Source organism: Lotus japonicus, chromosome 2 (genome assembly GCF_012489685.1).
Source record: "Lotus japonicus ecotype B-129 chromosome 2, LjGifu_v1.2".
Lineage (NCBI taxonomy): Eukaryota > Viridiplantae > Streptophyta > Magnoliopsida > Fabales > Fabaceae > Lotus > Lotus japonicus.
Genome location: NC_080042.1, coordinates 49,902,540 through 49,923,675, shown reverse-complemented (window position 1 = coordinate 49,923,675; position 21,136 = coordinate 49,902,540). Strand labels below are relative to the sequence as shown.

The 21,136-nt window shown below is 39.1% G+C and overlaps 1 non-coding gene and 1 pseudogene across 1 annotated transcript; one reads left to right on the top strand and one right to left on the bottom strand.

The window, feature by feature from the left end:
* Nucleotides 1-741: 741 nt before the first annotated feature.
* On the top strand, nucleotides 742-848 carry LOC130741561 (small nucleolar RNA R71). The gene has a single exon (XR_009020453.1). It is a non-coding gene; the product is annotated as a small nucleolar RNA R71 (small nucleolar RNA).
* Nucleotides 849-13,310: 12,462 nt separating this feature from the next.
* LOC130738206 (ABC transporter C family member 10-like) lies at nucleotides 13,311-21,136 on the bottom strand (annotated as a pseudogene).

Genomic DNA, 21,136 nt, shown 5'->3' with positions numbered 1-21,136 from the left:
CAGGAATAGGATCATTCATCACTCTAGTTTTAATAGGAACACTCACTTCCTCCACAACTATCTTCTTACTTTTTTCTCCCTCTGCTTTCTTTTCTAACCCATTCAACACTCTACCACTTCTAGTAGTAACAACAACATAATTTTCTTGTTCGGGATTGGGGATAGTATCAGAAGGAAATTTACCTTGAGGCCTTTCGGCAATTTGCTTGGCTAGCTGGCCAAGTTGGTCCTCCAAGTTCTTGATAGCCGCCTCTTGGTTCTTATGGTTGTTGTTCATGCGGTTGATGCAACTCTCCAATAGTTCCTCTAAGCTCTTCTTGCCACCATCATTTTCACCAACTTGCTCTTGGACTTGTTGAGAAAGTCCAGAGCTTTGACCTCGGAAACCCTGACTAGTAATGGTGCAAAATTCACTAACATTGGGCCCTCCAATAGCCACACACTCCACTTTGGCTGCTGTAGCACCGACCAAATTGGTCGCCTTTATGTGATTTTGAATCTCCGCAATTCGTTCGGAGAGTGGCTTGTTGGAGCTTGTCGTAAGCTTCCACTTCAAGCTTACTCCTTCGGGTTTGGCGATCATTTTCAGAGTTCATGGCTCTCGCTGCCATCTTTTCTATTAAGTCATACCCCGCTTGTGGGGGAAGAGCAACGAACTCGCCATTTGAAGCCGCATCTAGGCCAGACCTCCAAGAGTATGGTAAACCATCATAAAATGTTGCAACCAATTCAGCTTGGGTGTGATTGTGTTGAGGACATTTCCTCAAGAGCTTCTTGAAGCGCTCCCAAGCTTCATAGAGATTCTCTTTAGCGGTTTGCACAAAATTCATGATGTCTTTTTCCAATTTCCTCAAAAGGGCTCTTAGGAAGAACCTGTTAGATCAAGATTTGATCAGTGGTTGCATCTCTATATTTTGATGATTACAATTAAGGTTTTTGAGGATGAACAATTATGGTACTCTAACGTTTGTCTTTTATAGTTGTGACAAACAGGTTCTGATTCTGACCCAAACCAATTCAATCAGAAGATGAAGACCCAAGAGTAACCAAAAGAGAGTTCTAAAGCTCACCATGTTCGTTCAGAACAGTGGCAAATCCTTCAGAAGTTCTGAAGATAGAAGCTCTCAAGAGGTACTGAAGAACCGGAGTCAGAAGTTCTGAAGACCAGATGTTCCAGAAGGAACGGTCCTGAAGTAGAAGACTCAAGTTCTGAAGACCTGCAAGAAGTTGGCTTTGAAGACCCAAGTTATTCTTGCTCTTGCGTTCAGAAGTTCTGAGGAACTTGCCCAGAAGCAGAAGTTGCAAGGTCAGAGGATCCAAGCTTCCGTCTGACTCTGATCAGAAGCTTCACCAACGTCCATCTGAAGCACTCCAGATCATAAGTCAGCTGGTGAAAGGACAGGTCGCTGTCATAGTACATATCGTACTGTCAAAGCCTGTCCGTCACCTACCTCGTTCAGCCTAGCAGTCTGATATTACAAGATTGTCACTCCAACGGACAAAACCCTAGCAACGGCTACACCAATAGCCTTGGAGTATATAAGGGCTGAAGATAGAAGAAAGAAGCCAAGAAACTTTGCTGATATTCTTGAATTCATTCTAACCAATCTCTTAGCAATATTTCTTCATTGTTCTTGAACATCTGAGTTTACCATTAGCTTTTCAGAAGCATTTCTTGTAAACCCAAAACCTTTTACAAACACTTTGTAAAGTTCCTTAAGAGACCAAGTTTGGTCGAATCTTGAGAGGACTGAATCAAGTTTGGTTCAGTGTTTAGCTAGTCTTGAGAGGATCGGTAGATCAGCTTCTTGAGAGAATACTAGTGATAAAATCAGTGTACTGTTAGTCACTTAGCAGGTTGCAAGTGCGGTTGTAACATTCATTGATTTTAGTGGATTGCCTTCATCAGAAGAAGGAAGAAATCACCTTCACGGGTGGACTGGATTAACCTGAGCTTTTATCTCAAGTGAACTAGGATAAAATATGTAAGGCCCAAGTTTTTAAGCTTTGGATAAGTGAATAAAATATAAGAGTTCACTTGATTAAATAAATTTATGAAGGAAAAGGTTCAGGAAAAGTCCAAGCATTGTATCAAAAACCGATAAGAGTTATAGCACGACTAACATTCGCCTAATCCTAGGTCAAAGGCTTTAGTGAATAGTTAATTTACACATTAGGACACGATGGAAACTAATTCCAAAAATCTTCAGAGAAATGTTAGAACTTCTCTTTTTCGTCTATAAACAAGTGTTTCGATGCGGAAGCCTGGAATGTACGAACGCCAAATTCCAATTCTCGGAAGTTTGCCGAAACGGAATCCCTGATAGTTCAAGAAACCTGAAATCAACGGACGATGAAGAATTTTTCCATTCGAAACTTCAAATGAAGATTCCACCCGCGTTCGCCTATTTCTCTCGTTATTTCTAATCTTTCTTCAGAAGGAAGTTTTCTCTTCCGATGATCACTGCAAAAAGTAGTTTTTCGGGATAAACCAACTCACACCGACTTTGGATCGTTTGGTTTAATTCCAAGAATCTTGTTTTGAGTTCTGGAATTCTGTCGCCAGAACCTATCTTAGAATTCGCAGAGGAACGCGTAGGAAAAATCGGAATCGCGAAAAAATCATTTTTCCGCATTTTCCAAAACCTATAAATAGCTAGAAAAATGAGATATTTTGTCAAAACTTACCCATTTCTTCCCAAGGGGCCGCGAGCAAGAGAGGAGAAGAGGAGGAAGTTGATTTTCGCGGATTCTTGCCCGTTTGCTTCACTGATAGTTGCTAATCGAAGACCTCGAGGTATAGTTACTATCCCTCGCTTCCGATCGTCATTTCCGTCAATTTTCTCTAGACTTTTCTGAGCTCAAAGTTTTGAGGTTTTTGGAAAATTGTCCAAATAGCTTGATTTCTCTGTCTAAACATCTGCCCTACGTGCCCAAGAGCACTTCTGTCGGATTAGTTTTTCCGTAATGTCGCCGAAATTCCGCCGGAATCAATTTTTGCATCAAATACCCATTTTTAAGCAAAGTCGCAACCTTTAAGCTGAAAACTATCGACTTTGCTTAGTGCTAGTAGGATTAGTCGTCATAAACGTCTTTGTTGACGTCCCCATCCAATTTGTTTTTCAAAAATCAAGTTTTGAAATTCTGAGCTGAAAATAATGACCAAACTACCCCTATATCAGTTTTCGATCCAAAATTTTTTTTCGAGCTTCGATTCGCCTTAGTTACGGCTAATGATAACCTAGGAACCAAGTTTGATCGAAGAGCTATACCAAGGGAGGGGAGGAAATTCGACTTTTTCGAAAACTTGTCCTAACGCGTTAGATTGTCGTACCACGGAGTTCGTAGTGTTCCGTGTAACCCTAGGACTTAGTGTTTGCTGAGTTTCTGACTCATTGTGTTGATTTCTGTGATTTTTGCTTAAGGTTCATTCGAGGCGTTTCCTGGAGACCAAGGAGAGGAGCGTGAAGGAGCTTGTGAGGAGGAAGCTGGAAGACCTACCGGTGAGGGCTACTCTCTGAATTACTAGATAATGCTTTAGGTGTCGACGAATTCGACTTGATTTATGTGTTATGCACTTAATTGCTAAATGTCTGAAATGATTTCTGAGGCTTCGGCCGATCTTGTTGAGTACTTGATGCCATGATATTGTGTGCTAAATGATTCACATGTTATGTGCTAAATGGTTAATCTAGGATGTGTTGGAATATGTTGTTTATGCTTATTGATTGAGCTGATTTATTTATGTTATTCCACTTATATCTGTGATACTGAGGAGTGAGGATTACGGGCAAGTCATGCCGAATTTTTATGAGATTTTTGAGAGATATTGAAAGGACGGACGGAGTTCGGGCCTTGTTATGTTTTAATGGATCGAGACCTTCTCAGAAATTAATTGGGATTATGGGATCCCTGAAACTCATAGGAACGTTATAAGACTACAAGAAACCTATTTTCTCAAGGAAAATTCATAAGACATTAATCAATCTCGAAAACCCTTGAACAATGATAACAACTTTAGATAAGAGCTTAGAGCTTGTATATTAGTTTTGAAAATACGAGAAGTGTCGTCGAGTCCAAGTTTTGAGGAAACTTACAAGTTTCCGAGTATGTTGATACTCTTTCGCTCGATGAGCAGTTTAATGTTTGGCTATCTAAAGTTTAGCCCGAGACTATAAGTTTCCAAGTTCTTCGGTACCCTTTCGCTCGATGAGCAGTTTAATGTTTGGCTATCTAAAGTTTAGCCGGAGACAATAAGTTTCCAAGTTCTTCGGTACCCTTTCGCTCGATGAGCAGTTTATTGATTGGCTATCTAAAGTTTAGCCGGGAACTATGAGTTCCAAAGTACATTCTTCCTTCTTTGATTAATTCATTTTGTCGCAGAATCGACATTTACCTTAGGGTATACTTTTAGAGACATTAAGTTATTTAGAACACGTGGCGACGTGTCGAGTGAGGTCGGAGACGTTGTTTGGCTAATCACTTTGCATCCATGCACACATTTTGAGGTTAATACACGGCGTGATACCGGACCTTGGTGGATTCCAAAATGGTCATAAGACCCGGATTTCCATATTTAGAACACTACGGTTGTTCTTAGTAGCAGATGGAATGGCAGACCTACGGGTTCACTGCTGATCTGACTACTTTTGTGTGGTGTAAGAGACACGCGAGCAGGGAGGTACCCACCGTGGCTGGTGTTAGGGTCGTCTCGTTGATGTCCATCCTTCTTCCGGAATGTTTCTTGTTAACCAGCATTGCATTGCATGCAACATACATTCTGACATAGTTGCTGAGTGTGATTGGTACTTGTTTATCCTATTTGAGGCATGCTAGTTGTTATTATGATCTTTTATATTCATTGTGATACATGCAGCCCTAGGATGTTATCCCTAAACTTATAAGCCTGAGAGGCTAGTAATTATTATCATATATATCTGGTTTTATTATTTATATAATTCTTTGGAGTTGACCCTCGCGTCTTCTGTGTGTGTTTGGGCGGACTACGCCATTGTCAGATGAGTATGGCGGATTGGTTTACGATGGTCAGCCCTTCGGGGGGGACCAGATTCGAGATGCTTGACCAGGACGACCCAGTTGCATGGGTGGTCGACCCCGCAGGCCACCGTGCGACCTACTCAGGCCGGATCATGGAGGACCGTGTTGACCGATTCAGACGCTTGACGGAGGGGGTATTGAGGAGATATACAGTGAGCTTCAACTTGCCGCCCGGCGTGCATTGTGGACCCGGTTTGGGAGGACCACCACCACCATCATCTTCGGATGATGAGGACCCCTCTGAGGAGGTGCCAGTGGGTGGGACTTCGACGGAGTCCAGTTCGTTTACTGCTGCTGCCATCGATGATCATGGTTCCGGCCCCGAGCCCGAGAGACCAGTGCAGGAGCGCGTCAGGGTAGAGAGAGAGGGCAGCATTGTGTATATCGACCTAGTCGTCCTGGATGCAGATTCGGACGACGACCGCGCTAGCATGTAGGACCGAGTGCTAGTGTGGGCTCTTCGTGTTAGGATTAGTGTAGGAGTAGTGTCGTAGCTCTGACCGTCATGCTTTCAGATTTGGGACAGGGTAGTTTCCTGCCGGTAGCTTTTTGTGTGGTTTTCTTATGGAGATCACAGAGAGTTGGTTGGATTTAGGAGGTCTTTTCTTAGGCCGCTGGGCCCAAGGGTGAAGTCAGATGTCAGGTAGCCTACACGTCTTTCAGAGCATCATCAAAGGAAGATTGGTATTTTGATAGTGGTTGTTCAAAGCACATGACAGGAAACAAGAGCTTCTTGCAAGACATCAGAAGTCACTCCACCAACTATGTTACTTTTGGAGATGTAGCTAAAGGAAAGATCAAGGGAGTAGGAAATCTTGTTAGCACAGAATCTCCTAACTTGAACAATGTGTTACTTGTAAATGGTTTAACAGCCAACTTAATCAGCATAAGTCAACTGTGTGATCAAGGATATGATGTGAAGTTCAATAAGGTAGAATGTGTTGTGACCACTGATGATGAGAGAGTTGTGATGAGAGGAGTCAGATCAAAAGACAACTGTTATATATGGACATCAGAAGATAAAACTCATGTTTCCAGATGTTTGTTAACTAAAGAAGATGAGGTGAATATATGGCATCCAAGATTAGGACATCTCAACTACAGCAGCATGCAAAAGATTCTTGCAGATGAAGCAATAAGGGGATTGCCCAATTTGAGCTTGGGAGAAGGAAAGCTATGCGGAGAATGTCAGATTGGTAAGCAAACCAAGGCGCCACACAAGATGCTTCAGCATCAGACCACGACAAAGGTTCTGGAATTGCTTCACATGGATCTCATGGGTCCCATGCAGGTTGAAAGCTTGGGGGAAAAAGGTATGTGTTTGTCTGTGTAGATGATTTTTCAAGGTATACATGGGTTGAATTTATGAGAGAAAAATCAGAGACTTTTGAAATATTCAAGAATCTATGTATGAGACTTCAGAATGAGAAGGACTGTGTGATTGTGAGAATCAGAAGTGATCATGGAAGGGAGTTTGAGAATTCAAAATTCTTGGAGTTCTGTGGAACAGAAGGTATTAGTCATGAATTTTCTGCCCCCATCACTCCACAGCAAAATGGAATAGTTGAAAGGAAAAATAGAACTCTCTAGGAATCAGCTAGAGTAATGTTACATGCTAAGAAGATTCCACACCAGTTCTGGGCTGAAGCTATGAGTACTGCCTGTTACATACATAATAGAGTCACCATCAGGGCAGGGACATCCTCCACACAGTATGAGCTATGGAAAGGTAGAAAACCATCTGTAAAATACTTTCACATATTTGGAAGTAAATGTTATATCCTTGCAGATCGTGATCCTAAGAGGAAGCTTGATCCTAGAAGTGATGAAGGAATTTTCATGGGATATTCTATGAACAGCAAAGCTTATAGAGTTTTTAACTCTCGCATAAGGACCATGATGGAATCTGTGAATGTGACTGTAGATGATGAACCAAGCAAGAAGGAAGAAGTAGTTCTGAATGAAGATGATGATGGTACTGATGTTCCAGCCGATGCTTCAGCAACCGCCCTCGACAATGAGTCAGAAACAAGTGCTGATGAAAAGGAAGACAAAGATATCACATCAAACAAAGCTCCATCAATCAGGGTTCAGAAGAATCATCCTCAAGAAAACATTATTGGTAATCTTCAAGAAGGGGTGACTACCAGATCCAGAAGTATAATTGCTCACAGTTGTTTCATCTCCAAGATAGAACCCAAGAATGTCAATCAAGCTCTCACTGATGAATACTGGATAAATGCTATGCAAGAGGAGCTAGAGCAGTTCAGAAGAAATGAAGTGTGGGAGTTAGTTCCTAGACCTGAAGAAGTAAACATCATTGGTACTAAGTGGATCTTCAAGAACAAATCAGATGAAACTGGAACAGTCACAAGGAATAAAGCAAGGCTAGTTGCTCAAGGATATACTCAGATAGAAGGAGTTGATTTTGATGAAACCTTTGCTCCTGTAGCTAGACTGGAATCTATAAGACTCTTGTTAGGTGTAGCTTGTCTCTTGAAGTTCAGACTATATCAGATGGATGTGAAGAGTGCTTTTCTGAATGGCTATTTGAATGAAGAAGTCTATGTTGAACGACCTAAAGGATTTACAGATCCGCATCATCCAGATCATGTGTACAAACTGAGGAAAACATTGTATGGCTTGAACCAAGCACCTAGGGCTTGGTATGAAAGGTTAACTGAGTTTCTTGTAGGCAATGGTTACTGCAAGGGAGGAATTGATAAAACTCTGTTAGTGAAGAATGTCAAAGGAAAGCTCATGATAGCACAGATCTATGTGGATGACATTGTATTTGGAGGAATGTCGAACTCAATGGTGGAGCATTTCGTTCAACAAATGAAATCTGAATTTGAGATGAGCTTAGTTGGTGAATTGAATTATTTTCTAGGACTACAAGTCAAGCAAATGGAGGATTCTATGTTCATATCTCAGAGTAAGTATGCTAAAGGCTTAGTTAAGAAATTTGGCCTTGAAAAGGCTGGTCACAAGAGAACCCCTGCTGCTACACACATCAAAATGTCCAAGGATGAGCAAGGAGAAGATGTTGATCAAAGTCTCTATAGAAGTATGATTGGAAGCTTGTTGTACCTTACTGCTAGCAGACCTGACATCACCTATGCTGTCGATGTATGTGCAAGATATCAAGCATCTCCTAAGGCTAGTCATCTGCTACAAGTCAAGAGAATTATCAAGTACATCAATGGCACGAGTGACTATGGTATTCTCTATACTCATGATACAAATTCTTCTTTAGTTGGTTTCTATGATGCAGATTGGGCAGGTAGTGCAGATGATAGAAAGAGCACATCTGGTGGATGTTTCTTCCTAGGGAATAATCTGATTTCATGGTTTAGCAAGAAGCAGAATTGTGTCTCATTGTCTACAGCTGAAGCAGAGTATATTGCAGCTGGAAGTAGTTGTACTCAACTCATGTGGATGAAGCAAATGTTGAAGGAGTATGATGTTGAACAGGATGTCATGACATTGTACTGCGACAATCTCAGTGCAATCAATATTTCCAAGAATCCCATACAGCATAGCAGGACCAAGCATATTGACATTAGACATCATTTTATTAGAGACTTGGTGGAGGATAAGATTGTTAATTTGGATCATGTTACAACTGACAAGCAATTGGCTGATATTTTCACAAAACCCCTTGATGCAATCACTTTTGAAAAATTAAGAGGAAGTCTAGGGATTTGTCTTTCTGATGCATAGCAATTAGCTTGCCCCAGTATGTTAACGGCTAGTTTATTCTTGGTCATCATTAACTGCCGTTGTGACATCAGCAGAGAGAAAGTTACTTCTTGGTTCACTTATCCTATAACTACCTCCAACGGGCAAATTGTGTTCTCTCAACCGCTTGTGCATCTATCTTCTTCAAGATTTATCATCTCTCATTTGCACTTCTGTTTCGTTGTTCTGTACTTTGTTTGTATTTGCTCTCGATTCATCATGTCTCAAAGTTCAGGAAAGAAGGAATCTGTCAAGACCAAGATTGAAAGAACTGCTAAAGGAGTCAAGTGTATGGGTTTGAAGAGTGAATCTTCTCAACCATCTTCTGTGTCCAAGAAAGCTCCCAAGAAGATGAGATACGAAACCCAACGTGTAAGGTCTACAAATCACAGGTCAAGAATAGCAAAGCCTCGAATGTTCCTATCCTTGAGGATGTTCCTGACGAAGAGGAAATCAATGATGAAGATTCTCCTGTGAAACCGCCTCCTGATGTTGTGCCTGATGTTGAGACATCTGGGTCTAAGGAAAGTTCTACTCAAGAAAATTCTGGAAAGGATTCCACTTCTCATGAAGATTCAGGTGGTGCTACCCAGCCTGATATCTCTGTATCATCCTCTTCTAAGGATGCTGATTCAAAGAATGATAACTCTGCGGGTATCAATTCTGAAGAGCCAATCCAGGATCTAGCCAATGTTTAGAACACCTCTGATGATGCTTCTGATGATGTTCCTCTGACTGAGACTTTTGCTGATAGTGTTGCTGCGAGGATGAAGAAGAAAAGAAGGATTTCTTCTCCTGAAATCACTCCTACTCCATCAAAGAAATCCAGACAGGCCAGTGTGAAGAGTAAGGGAAAGCAAAAGGAAGAAAAGACTCCCACTGAGAAGAAGAAGAGGAAGATTTCAGTTGAAGTTGATGACTCTGAGTCAGATGTTGAAGTCGGTGTCCAGGACATTCGATCTTCTGAGAAAAAGAAGTTTTCTGGTAAGCGTATTCCTCAGAATGTTCCTGCTGTTCCTATTGATAGAGTGTCTTTCCACTTAGAAGAGAATGTTCAGAAGTGGAAGTTTGTTTGCAAGAGGAGAATGGCCAAGGAAAGGGAAGTTGGTTCTGATGTTCTTGAATGCAGAGATGTAATTGCACTAATTGAGAAAGCAGGTCTGATGAAGACTATTCAGAATGTTGGAAGGTGCTATGAGAAGCTTGTGAGAGAGTTCTTGGTGAATATCTCTGTTGATGTGGGACTTCCTGATAGTGTAGAATTCAGGAAAGTCTATGTGCGGGCTGAATGTGTGATGTTCTCACCTGCTGTGGTCAATCAAGCACTTGGCAGAAGTGCTATTGAATTTGTTGATGAAGAAGTGTCCATGGATGATGTTGCCAAGGAGCTTACTGCAGGTCATGTGAAGAAGTGGCCCAGCAAGAAGTTGCTGTCTACTGGAAATCTGAGTGTGAAGTATGCTATCCTTAACAGGATTGGTGCTGTGAATTGGGTTCCTACTCAGCATACCTCTGGTGTTTCTGCAACGCTTGCCAAGTTGATCTACAGGGTTGGCAAGTCTATTGCTTTTGATTTTGGAACTTTTGTGTTTGAACAGACTTTGAAGCATGCTGATACTTGTGTTGTGAAGCTGCCTGTTTCATTTCCTTCCCTTATCTCTGAGATCATTCTACAGCAACATCCTCAGATTCTCAGGGCTAATGATGTGGCTATGTCTCGTGGTGTTCCAATCACTTTGGATCAACGTTTGTTTATGGAGCCACATGTTCTAGACATTGCTTTACCAACCAGCAGAACATCTGCTCCTCCTGTGACTGAATCTGGTACTAAGGCCATAATTGCTGAATTACAGGAAGTTTCCAAGGCTTTGGAGGAGACAATCAGGGTGAGCACTGCTAGGAAGCTTAAAGTTGATGCGTTGCTACACAAGCTTCAAGTAGAAGAATGTCAAGGTGGTGAGCACAGTGCTGCTGCTACAGCTGCTCAGAAAGCGAGTAATGAAGAGGAGGAAGGATCTGAAGAAAGAGGAGAAGGGTCTGGGGAGGAGTCAAGTTCTGAAGACTAGTTTGCTCTGATCTTGTGCTATTTTCTTTTGTTTTTGGATGCATCCTTTGCAAATTTGTGCTAAAAAGGGGGAGTAGTAGTTGAAATTGAAGATTCTATGGTCTGTAATATTTTGTGGAACTGTTGTGTTTCTTCTGCTATGTGTGTTCTGATCGTGTTAGCTCTGATAGTGTTAGCTTTGGCTTGTTTAATTTGAAGACATGTTCAAGATCATGGCTATGTTTGTTTCAAGAGGCATTTTCTGATTAGCAGTATTTCTGATAGAGGCATTTTCTGATTAGCAGTATTTCTGATAGCCTATGTGGTGCTAACTTCTGATAGCAGTAGTTCTGAAACGTTGCATCTGATTAGTAGTATTTCTGACAGCTTATGTGTTGCCAACTTCTGAAGGCAGTATTTCTGAAACGTTGATGTTTTAAGCTGATCTATTTTGGTGTCAAGGCCTGATTGTACTTCTGGTTGTGTGTTTGTGCTGCTAAGTGTTTTTGTTCCAGCTATGTCTTCTGAAGAATGGTAGTTGGTTGTGTAGTTGCATCAGTTGAGGGGGAGATCTGACAAAGGGGGAGAATTGTTTCTCTAGTTTTTATCCTCTCTAATTGTGAGTTGTTTTAGACAAAATTTGACAAAGGGGGAGATTGTTAGAACATGTTGTCATGCATTTTGACAAAACAACCAATTGTCAAAGTAGATGCCGTGGCATCTGACCTCGTGAAGCTAGGGCATCAGTCGTTAGCTTGTGTATCTGTTGTGGGCCCTCTGAAGATTTACTGCAGATATGTTTTTGAGTTACTTGAGGAGCAAGTAGCTATTCCAGAAGGGTTTATTTGTTGGGTTGTTATTTGTTGAAACAATCTTTGTTAAAAGATTGGTTTCTATCTTTACTTGTGCAATAAGAAACCGAATCTATCAAGATTGCGTTTTGAATTGCTGTTACTGCAATCTGTTTCTTCAGCCCGTGCCAACCCTAAAGCCCATGCTACCGCTGCTGAAGTCTATAAAAGGATGAAGACCTAAAACATGAAGGCGTCGAAGCTGATAGAGAGAGATCGAGTGTTTTAGGAGTTGTTAATTGTGCTTTGTCCTTTGTTTGTTGTGAATCTGTCTTTGCTCACTGATTCTATAAAGCAAAGAGAGATTCTGTGTGTTTGATTGTGTTCAAACTCTATCTGTTTATTGTGTTCACCAATCACTGTGGCAGTGATTGAGAGAAAGTGAGAGGGGCTCTCATACTTAGGTTGAGATTCTAAGTAGAAATACACTGGGTAGATTAGGAAGTGAACTATGAACTGAGTTGTTCATGAGTGTGTGTAATTCCTGAATCTTGAGATAGTGGATTTCCTTTCTTTGGGTGCAAACCCTCCAGACGTAGGTGAAAGTTTTCACTGAACTGGGTTAACAATTACTGTGTGTTATTGTTTCTGTTGTTAAGTTTTGTTTTACTGTTAAGCGGTTGTCGAACCTCTTGTCCCAGCATCGTGCAAGACAATCGTATCAGAGGGAACCTGAATTACAAACATAGGGACTAATATGACCCTTAACCCTTTCTTTTGGGTTAAGGATCATACTAGTCCCTGTGTTTGTAAAAACGTTTGATTTTGGTCCCTCAGTCAAAAAACCGCCAGTAATTGTATTATAAACCGCCACTAACTGTAAAAAAAACCGTCACTAATCGTCATTTTTTTGCTAAGGGACCAAAATCAAACACTTTTACAAACATAGGGACTAATATGACCCTTAACCCATTTCTTTTTGCACAACCTTATTAATTTACCATCATTCTTGATTTCTTTTTATGCAGTACTTTGTTCTATGACTTCTATCCTTTTTTTTTTTCAAGTTCTATTAGAAGGGCTAAATTGTTTTATTAGTGCAAATTTAAACTTGCTAATTTGCTATGCTTGCAGCAATTAAGTATTCCTGATGCATGTTGAATCAACACTTCCTTTATTCTTATTTACTAGCAATTACACAATCTTCAATCAATACTGTAGGCAAGGAAAAATAGATTCCTAATACCATGTTTACTCTGGTTTAGACTTATGTTGCTTGGCACATTTGATGTATGGTTAAAATTTGCATGGTGTCTCATTCTAGGAAAGGACCTCTAAACCTTCTGATTTTAACAGAAAAAATTGATTCATTAAGGAATGGAGAACTTAGTCCAGAACGGTTAAGATGTTCCATCATAAAATTACTAAGAAAAAAAAATCAAACTAACAAAAGAGATTGAAGCATAACCATGAACAATGGCTGCCTAAACTTTGGTACAAAGAAGCCTGAACTTTTAACAATGGTAGGTTAAAGGTGGTTGCTTAGTTATAATTCCAATTTCCAAGGATTGAGATAATGTATAAATTAGTTGAGAAGATGCTTTGTTATCTATTGTTTAACGTAATATGTAAATGCTGTTAGGCTTGGATTTTAATTCAAGTTGCTTTTAGCAAACAAGGAAAACTTTGTAAAAAGGAAGCTGACTTTGTTCATTCTTTGTGGTCTACTATATTTCTTTAATAAACAAAATCTAATATTTCACATTCAACTTTTAGCCACACTTTATTCGCATTCTTTTCTTAGCTACTACCAAAAACAGAGAAAAATGATGCAACAAAAAATCATTCACAACTTCCCATGTGATTCTGCAGACTGAAAATGAGACCAGTATTCCTTAACAAGTTGCCTAAACAATGATTTTTCTCTCTTCAGCAACTTCATAGGCTCATCATACTCTGCTAGCTTTCCTGCAAATACAGAAAACATTTCATTTTATTAAACTGAAACAAGTAGCTTTTGTTACCCTAACTACGTTATTTGTATTACCCTGTCTAACTAGCTGAACCCATCAACACTCTCTTCTTTACAAAAACCTAACACCTAAAACTAAATCTTTCACCTATAAAACTTTACTCAACATATTCATTCCTCATCCAACATGAGACTTCTTAACACATTTGGAGACCTTAAGGATATATTTAAACATTTTGGATCTAATAACAAAATATGGTATCATTAGAGATTAACTTGACTGCTTTGCGACATTTAATATGCAACTTACCCTCATTTAATATGCAATTCATCACGGTTGGTATCCTGTGAGCTACAGTGATCACCGTACAATCTGCAAATTCAGTCTTGATGGTTCTCTGCAGAATCAAATCAGTTGCATTGTCAATTGATGCAGTTGCTTCATCCAGCACTAATATCCTACTTCTCCGCAAAAGAGCACGCCCCAAACTGAATAATTGCCTTTGTCCAGTGCTCCAATTTGATCCATCTTCAACAACTACTCAATAATGTTTTGTTTTCTACTCATTAATTAGGAACAAGGAAAGAAGTGATGCCTTGCATCAAATTAATTTACAACAATGAAATTTGAATTTATAAGGGGAGCCTTGGCTCAAGGTAAAATGTTGTTGCCATGTGATGAGGTCGGTTCAAGTCCTGAAAACAACCTCTTGTGTAGAACAAGGTAAGGCTGTCTAAAATAGACTAAGCTTCTTAGAACCAGACTGCCCTTTTAATTAAACTTGAATGTAGAAAGTGTACCTGAAGATTCTAAGCCACCTTTATCCTGCACAACCTCTCGCAACTGACACTTGCCGAGAACCTTCATGGAAGCTACAATTAGTCTTCATTCTTTCTATGAATAGCAAGAAAAAGCATAATGTAGCAGGTATTAGTATTACCTCCCATATTTCTTGATCAGAGTGTTGAGATAAAGGATCCAAATTATATCTAACTGTTCCAATGAAAAGGGTAGGATCCTGAGGTATAATTCCAATACTTGATCTCAAATCATGAAGGCCGATAGAAGAGATGTCTATGCCATCAACTATAATTTTTCCTCCAGCTGGCTCGACAAGACGAAATAAAGCACCTATGAGCGTGGACTTTCCACTGCCTGTCCTACCAACAATACCAATCTTGTGCCCTCCTTGAAATTTGCATGTTATACCATGTAGTACAAGTGGCCCCTCAGGCCTGTACCGTATCTGTTGTGGCATAAACAAGCAAATTATGCAGTTTTTCAGTTCCCATGTTTTTTTAAACTTTCTGCTGTAAATTTTAAGTAATAACTACCTGCAAATCCTTAAATTCTACTTTGCCTGCAACTGGCCAATCAACTGGAGGACGATTTTCTTCTATGACTTCTTGGGCCTCACTTGGTATATTCATGTATTGAGTTAGCCTCTCTACAGATACTATGTAATTTGCTAAAATGCATTGGCTTCGAATTGAATATACTAAGGAATCGTTTAGTGAAAGGCCATAAGATAGAGCCATGCCAATAGATCCTGAGATAATAATAAATAATGAATATAAAAGACTTGCATAAGAGTGGTAATGCTATTGTTAGAGGATAAAAGAATATGATTTGTAAGATTGTTACAAGTCTCAAAGAGCATGGTAACAATAACTGAAGTCTCACCAGAAGTTAATGTCCCAGGTGGAAGCATAACCATTGAAAGTGCCGTGGCGGCAAGAACAATCGCATAGACTGTTTCTAACCGTTGGATCAACCACTCATTTGAGGAAAAGCTATGGAAGAAAGGACTAGCATTGGTATCGATTAGATCAAGATTCTTTATGATAAAACGATCTTCCCCCTCAAATGCCCTTATTGTCATAGATCCAGCAATAGTTTCAGCTACATGATTAGCTACAGAGGATTTTGTTGTGCCATCCATCCGCATAAATTCTTTTGCACATGCATAGTAGTTTCTCTGTTGAAAAAAAAAATCCTTCACATGTACACTATCGAACTATTGAAAATATAAAAATCATTCATTGTCTTTACTCAATACATTAAGCTTTTGAAATGGTTACGATATAAGTGATTCAAACCAAGTGGTGAAGAATTCAGTCCTTGACATTTCCATTCTAACTGTTGTTTTTAACTAAATCAAACTTCACCTTAAGATTGGTATGTCTTGTGTTATTCATATAATTGTGGTTCATATCATAACACTAACCAAGAATGTGTAAATTCTGGGGTCTAAGCATGTTACTAGAAGTTATCTAAAATATAATATTAAGTGCAGAAGATAAAGAAACTGATGAGCTAAAGCATCCCGCCCAACCCTCTCTTTCAAATAACAATGGTAGCTTTCTCATGACTGCAATTCACAGTATAATTCAAATCAGAATGTGTTCCATTACCTGCAAGCGTATAACAACATAAACCATCGGTATAGAGATAAACAAGACTTGCCAAGTGATGGATGTTAAAACTATAAGATCAGTATAACAGTTAATTGAAGTTGCCACAGTAGAAGTGAGGCTAAATGGGATATCAAGATCCACAATGCTCAGATCGGATGAGACCTAAACCAGGACACAAACAGTCAAAATACACTTTCATTACAATTCATTGAAGGGTAACTATTAAGGAAGCTTACCCGACTAAGTATCCTTCCCAAAGGCGTGGAGTCATAAAATGACATTGGTGCGCGAAAAAGGGAGTTCATTAACTGTAAAAATAACGATTTTGATGATTGACTACCCAAAGCAACAGCAAGAAAACATCTAATCATTAAGAAAATTGTGGAGCCAAGTCCTATCAGCATGTAAACTACGATCAGTTGCAACGTGCTGACATGGGGATTGTCAACATTAGCAGCCATCCATGAGTTTTGAATTATCTGGCAAATCACAAACATAAGGAAACTAAGACAAATCGCAGAGAAGTATATGGATCCTCTCTTCTGATTCAGATACTGTAAATAAGGCTTGAACCCTGTGTCTCCTCTTTCTCTCTCTTCTTGCTTAATTAATTGATCACCATTTAATTCTTTATACTGCTTCTGTTTGAAAGGTTGTATAATTTCTCTACCAGAATTTGAATGTATCTGGGAAGAAGTAACATCTACAAGCAGGTCAGAACCAGCAGTCTCTTTGTGAGCATTGACTAGGTCCTGAAATTCTTGGCTTGAAGTTAATAGATGGTGATATGGAGCAGATTGTAGGGATTTTCCGTCTGACATCAACTGCAGAGAAAAAAGTTACTAGCTCCCTTCCAAGTGGAAACCAAAGACTACAAAAGAAATATAACTTCAAATTTGTTATACATTAAAAAATTATTAGTTAGAGACTGAACAAAAATATAAAAACATAAGACAGTGTGCTAGGGTTGGAAAACCCAAACAGACAAACACAATAAGGAGCAGGGACAAAAGGAAATCTTTCTTTACAAAAAGAAACCCTTTCTAAAGGTAAAAGCCTTTTACTAACTCAATAATCAATTCCTACCCCTACTAATAAAGATAGACTCCTAAAATAAAGATAGAAATATACAAAACCAAATAAACTAAACTCAGGCCCACAAGACAACTAGGCTCAGTATTTAGAACCCTAACACAATGGCATAAACTTATGCCTTAAGATGGAAGAAATTACCAAAATAGAATCAAATGCTGGGAGGAAGTCAACTTGATGAGTCACAAGCAGAACTGTCTTTCTGGTTAGTCCTTCCAATATGTATTCCTGTCAAATTTCAAATTTTGTCAGTTAAGAATGATATGGAAGATACAAATACAGTTTGTGGAAAAAGCAAGGATGCATTACATTGAACAAATTTGTGGCAGTGTGTGCATCTACAGCACTGAATGGATCATCCAGGAGATATACATCCGCATTCTGATAAAGAGCACGGGCTAGTTGAATTCTCTGCTTCTGACCTCCACTTAGGTTTACTCCTCTCTCGCCTATTTCAGTGAGGTCACCATGGGGAAACAACTGAAGGTCCTTCACAGGTGAAGATCTATGAAGTGTTTCTTGGTACCTTTGAACATCTAAAGCTGATCCAAACAAAATATTTTCCTGTATTGTTCCTCTTTGTATCCATGCTGTTTGAGAAACATAAGCAAATTTCCCATAAACTTGAATCTGTAAATCACAAAACAGAATCTGACATCAATTAATACACTCCTTTAAGTTGTATTTTGGAACTAAATGACATAAACTATAACAGCATAAAAGTTGCAAAAATCTTACATTTCCTTTAGTAATCGGGACTTCTCCAAGAATTGCTGCTAAGAGAGTTGATTTGCCTGAGCCAACTTCTCCACAAATAGCTATCTTTTCCCCAGGAGTAACCTTTAAACTTATGTTTCTTACTGTTGGCTTTGATGCATTACCTTCCCATGAAAAGTCAGCAGAATCAATAAAAATTGTGCCCTTGAGCTTCTCATCAAAGCACACTTTTCTGACATTTTCCCTCTGAAGCTCTGGTGCCTCAAGGAATTTTACAATCCGGGCAAATGCAATATTTGCTTGAATAACAACTCCAATAACATCTGGGATGGTTGAAATTGGATTTTGCACAAGACGTAAAGTTGCCACAAAAGTGAAAAGATTATTTGCATGTAAAGGAACATTCAAAAAGTAACATGCACCAAAGGTAGCAGCAGAGACAAACATAGGCACAGACCAAAGGATAATGATATTATATGCTTTTTGTAACAGCACTGAAGATAGCCATTTGAGTTCCACATTTCTTAAGCTTTCTATAGCATTTTTAAAATGGATTTCCCATGCATAAAACTTCAACACTTTGATATTCACTAGAGCCTCCAAACTAGCCTTCAGTCTTTCATCTTGTGCTGCTAATAGTTTGCTCAGAAACTTATGCTGTAACTTTGCTATTGGAGCATTGAAAAGCACAGAGAGAACTATCACCACTAATGAGGCAATTGTTGCGAGTCCAACAGCACGAATAAGAATTACTAGTGCAATACACAGTTGGAGGATTGTTGTCCAAGTCTGGTGAAACCAAAATGGAAATTCTCCAATTCTGTAAGCATCTACAGTCACATAACTCATTATCTCACCACCAGAGTGAACCAATCTAGCAGCATTGGATAACCTCAGTTGTTTTTTATAAATGGATGCAGTTAGTAATGATTTAACTTTCATACCGACAAGTCTACAACGAAAATACCATTGCCTTTGCGATAGAGATTCTATGATCTTTATAAAGAAAAGTGATATGGCCAATGCATAACCTTCATATTTGAAATTTCCATTATCCTCAGAAGCTAATACAAAGGCATTCAGAATTACAGGACAAGAACACAAAGTGAGTACCTTGAGCACTGCAAAGAACCCTGATATCAAAATCTCTCTCTGGTGGCACAAAATTAGTGTCCATAAAAGTGATGAACGTGATGATGGGTCCTTTTGCTTCTGCCTGTTCAATTGTTCTTCAAACAAGAAAAAGCATCTTTCTGCTCGCTCCGACTCCCGCAATTTTGGCATATCCTCATCCTGAAGTGTTCTCTCTTCACCCCTTTTCATAAATGGATTCAACCACCAAAATGACATCCTACTAAAGAATCCAGCTTTGGCAAATGGGGTTACATAGCTAACAGGATCAACCTCATTGAACTGGCTATTCAAAGGGGCATAAAAACTATCACAACTTTCTCTTTCTGTGTCTTCACGTTTGCATGCTTTGTATGTGCATGAGAGAAGTAAAGCTGCTCCTAGAAAAGATAGAACATCTAAAACAGCCTTGAGGGACAATTCTCTGCTGCTAATTGCATAAGAAATGGATAAAGCACAGAAAATACCAGAGGCCAAGAATAGAAAACACCCACAACAATGCTCTTGGAAATTGCTTCGGCTTAAGTCTTAACGTTGAACCAATTAACATCCAAGTGAATCCCTGAAAGAAGTCTAGCAACCACCAATTAAGAGGAAGAGCACTGTGGGTTTTCCTTAACTTCTCCTCTAAAACCCAAATGCCAATGCACAAATGCAACATCCCAAGAGAACCATGGGTTATGGCAGAAACTAGCTGCAACTTTGATAGTCTTTGTACCCGGATCAGACCCCGAACTGGCCCTGACAAATACTTGTGGAGCATAACGAGTGACAACATGATCAGGAATAACACATCAAAGCAAATGGTCAACAAATGGTTGATGCATGTGGAAGGATCTTTCAAAAGCTTGAAATCATAACAGAAAGACTCTCCTCCTGTCTCTGAACAACCAGAACCAGAAGAATCCCCACAAGTCATGTTCCAAAGAACTTCCATATTCTCTGCAGCTTTTTTTGTTTCTCAAACTCTGCCACAAAAACCATGTCATTGAAAACTTTGCCCCAAAATTTTAACAATGCTGAACTCAAAATTCAGCCGTACGTCTATAAGCTTCAGTAAAATAAGCCAACTTGCTAACTTTATGAGTGCATGTTTCAAAATTCTTTTACAATTAATTCTAAGGTCAAAATCAATTCCAGAAAGAAGCTTTTGTGAGTAGGGAATTGATTCTGAAAAAAAACTGATACCAGCATACTATAAGATTTCACAAGAAAAAGAATTGTCTGTCTGAACCATAGGAAATAACCAAAATGTAAAAAAGGCCCAACAATAATCACTTTTTCATATCTCTGAACGTGAACACTAATCATATCTATGAATTACAATCAAGAATCAAGAATATAGAACAGACAGTTTGTAGAGAAATACAATCAAAAATATAGAACAGACAGCTTGTGGAGACAAAGTAGCATATGATGCGGCGAAGCTCAAGAGCTAACAAACGTGAAATAAATATAGAAGACAACTCTCAGCTATCAATGCATAAATAACTTGGAACCTTGATTTGTAAACTCCTAACACTATTTTCACCTCCATTCACTATTTTCTTCGGTCTCACTCTTTTTATCAGAGTATATACAGGCAATGGTCCAACCACCAGAGTTAAGAGAATCAGAGAGAGCGGAAGAGAAAAACACAAAACATGGTGCATGAAGCTCTGTGCTATAAGTAACAAATAAAGCATTTAAACACGTAACACTAAAATAGTAACAATCCATGGAAAAACAAAAAACATTGCAAATTCATACGTACGGGTAGCTGAAGAAGAAAAGGACTACTTTTTACTGAATTGAGGCATGCTTTTTTGAAGACAGCTTGCAGGGTAAGAGAGAAAGTCTCTTTCTTTACTCAATTGATCATATGGTTGATGCATGTGGAAGGATCTTTAAAAATAATAACAGAAAGCCTCTCCGGAGTTCAGGAAAGGAAGAGAAAACACAAAACACAGTGCATTGATTGAGGTCTGTGCTATAAATTGAAAAAATAAATAAGAAACAAACAAAGCATTTAAGATCACAACCATAACATAATAAACAGGTAAAATAGTTACAATATTTACAATCCATTTAAGAACACAACCAGGGATGGATGCAGCATGCAGGCTAGCCCCCACATGATTTTCGATGTGTTACAATAAAATACTACACTGTTATAATAGTAAGGGATTAATT